The sequence below is a fragment of the Trichechus manatus genome, unplaced genomic scaffold, assembly GCF_000243295.1.
Source record: "Trichechus manatus latirostris isolate Lorelei unplaced genomic scaffold, TriManLat1.0 scaffold00346, whole genome shotgun sequence".
NCBI lineage: Eukaryota > Metazoa > Chordata > Mammalia > Sirenia > Trichechidae > Trichechus > Trichechus manatus.
Genome location: NW_004444282.1, coordinates 83887 through 87164, shown reverse-complemented (window position 1 = coordinate 87164; position 3278 = coordinate 83887).

Below are 3278 nucleotides of genomic sequence, written 5' to 3'. Positions count from 1 at the left end.
ACTTCTTGACTGTTGCTTCCATAGGTGTAGATTGTGAATCCAAGTAGAATGAAATCCTTGACAACGTCGATCTTTTCTCTGTTTACCATGACGTTGTTTATTGATCCTGTTGTGCGGATTTTTGTTTTCTTTATGTTGAGGTGTAATCCATAATGAAGGCTGTGGTCTGTGATCATCAGTAAGGGCTTCAAGTCCTCTTCACTTTCAGCAAGCAAGTTTGTGTCATCTACGTAACGCAGGTTGTTAATGAGCCTTCCTCCAATCCTGATGGTGCATTCTTCTTCATATAAATCCAGCTTCTTGGATTATTTGCTCAGCATACAGATTGAAAAAGAATGGTGAAAGGATGCAACCCTGATGCACACCTTTCCTGATTTTAAACCACACAGTGTCCCCTTGTTCTGTTTGAATGACTGCCTCTTGATCTACGTACAGGTTCCTCATGAGCACAATTAAGTGTTCTGGAATTCCCATTCTTTGCAATGTTATCCATAATTTGTTATGATCCACACAGTCGAATCTCTTTGCATAGTCAATAAAACCCAGGTAAACATCTCTCTGGTATTCTCTGCTTTCAGCCAGGATCTATCTGACATCAACAATGATATCCCTGGTTCCATGTCCTCTTCTGAATCTGGTTTGTATTTTTGCAGTTCCCTGTCGATGTACTGCTGCATCCACTTTTGAGTGATCTTCAACACTCTTTTACTTGCGTGTGATATTAATGATATTGTTCGATAATTTCCTCATTCGTTTGGGAATAGACATAATTATGCATCTCTTCTAGTGGGTTGGCCAGGTAGCTTCTTCCAAATTTCTTGGCATAGGTGAGTGAGCACTTCCAGCACTGCATCCAATTATTGAAACATTTCTATTGGTATTCCATCAATTCCTGGAGCCTTGTTTGTCGCCAATGCCTTTGGTGCAGCTTGGACCTCTTCCTTCAGTGTTATGTTATAGTATAGTAATAATAAAAATAACTAATCATAAGTGAATATTTCTTTTTTTGCCAAGAAGTGTTCTACATACTTTAAATATATTAACTCATTTAATCTGTACAATAACCGTATGAGGGAACCATCATTACAACTATTCTACAGATGAGCAAAGTGAAGCTCAGAGACTTCAAATAACATGCCCCAAGATCAGAAAGCTGGTAAGTAGCAAAGCTGGGATTAGAACTCAGGTAGTCTGGCTTCAGATTTCACAAATTAAAGAACTTGAATAATATGTGCTCAAATCAAGACTTTGTATTTTTTTATAATATCAAAATAAAAATAATTTTAGAATAAAAAAGAGTTTAAATTCTGTTTTCTAAGTTTGAGGCTTGACCATTTTTAAAGAGGCAATATAGCATAAAATTTAAGAACACGGGTTCTAGAGACAGACAACCTAGGCTTCCTTGTTTGCTGTTTACTATTTGGGTAGTCTTGTCCAAGTCTCTTAGCCCTTGAGCTCTGAGTGCTTCATTTATTTAGTGAGGATAACAATATTATCACAACACACTGAGGGTTTAAAAAAGATCCTTCATGTAAAGCGGTTAGTACACACCTGGATCAGTAAAAATTTTCAAAAGAAAATGTTAATTATTATGGTAATTCCTAAAGTCACAAATGAAGGAAAAAATCCACCATCAAATTCTGCGCAGGTTTGAACTAAAGTTTGTTTTTTAAGAATTCTTTATATTCTTTTATTTTTGCTCTGTTCTCTAGAATGCATTTCTGATTACCTGGATTGGATGGTCAGAGTTTGTTGGTCTTCCCTGCCTTCTGAACTTTAGCAGGATGCGTATTTCACTCTGTAAATGGCAAATGTTTATTTTGCTATGATCCTTTTAAGAAAAAAACTGAGTGTTTTGCTTCCTACCTGGCAGTCTGTGATAATGGCCTAATGAGACATAACACATAGACTATGACAAGTGTCAGAGATGAAGTAATTTGTAATTTGAAATAGAGGAAATTTCATTTCAAAGATCTTCGATAGTTTTATTCTGTAAACGTTATAGTGGCAGGCATGCCTATGAGAAGACCATTGCTGTGTCAGCTATTAGGCAGAAGTTGTTCTGTGTACTTTCTTCAGTTTATTTTTGTGTTGGCTTATTCGTTTATACTTGTAAGTTGAGTCAAGTATTGACTGTCTGTTATCAAGTACTAGAATTGCTATAATCCAAGACGATTCAGGCCAAGTGCTCAGAATAGTCCAAAATCATATGCTGAAAGACATAGTGACAAAGACACTGTGTACTGAGGGTTTCCTGTGTACCTGACACTCTTGTTTCCATGCATTAGTTCATTTAATTTTCCTCACTGTCTGTGAGATAGCAAATCATTATCTCTATTTTACAGATGAGGAAACCAAAGCACAGAGAGGTTGGAAAAACTTGTTGAAGATCACAAAATAAGTGGCAGAGATGCAATTTGAACCTAAGCAATAGGTTTCCAGAGTCTGCCTTTAATCATTATGCTATACTGGCTTTCAGTGTTCAAAAATAAGGTTAAAAAAATAAACATGCGTAAGAAGAGAATTTTGGAGTCAAAGTTTCTCTATTATCTGTGTTTTCTTGTTGCTGCTGGCCTAAAATGTGGAAACCGCCAGCAGAGATGTTGTGTTAAGGCTTGGCTTTAAAGAAGAAATAAAATGAATAGGTAGGCTATACGTTACTGAAAGTTCACAAAAATGTGCAATTACCTCTGATGATTATGTTCAACAATTTTTTATACATTGTATTAATTATATATGAAGTACTGTACCGTGTGTGTATTGCTGAAATCAACACTGAGAAAATTCTATTATCCAGGAGCTTTTCCTGAAATTAAAATTAAAATTAAAGATCAAACCATCAATATTATTGTCCATCCAATGTCATCAATTGTTTACAGGAAAAAAAAAATGATTGAGTCTATTTCTGTAGATAATTTGAGATAGTAATCTAAATAAAGGCATTTTATAAAAGTTGCTTTCTCCAGCTGATCTGCAAATGTAAATACCCTACGAGCCTGAGCTGCAGATGAGCTTCTAAGAAAACTACTCAACAAATGAAGGAATGTAAGTTTTCTTCAAGCTAGTTCTGAAACTATGAACTACCTCAGCACACAACAACAGAACACTAGTATTTCAAAATATTAGATACACACTATGTACATTTTGAAATGCAACATGATTATTATTATTTAAAATCATTCTGATCTCTATAGTTTAAAAGTACTGCTACTTTAGAGAAGCAGATGAACAGCACAATGTAGATAAAGGCCATGCATTTAGGAATGAAATACAACATA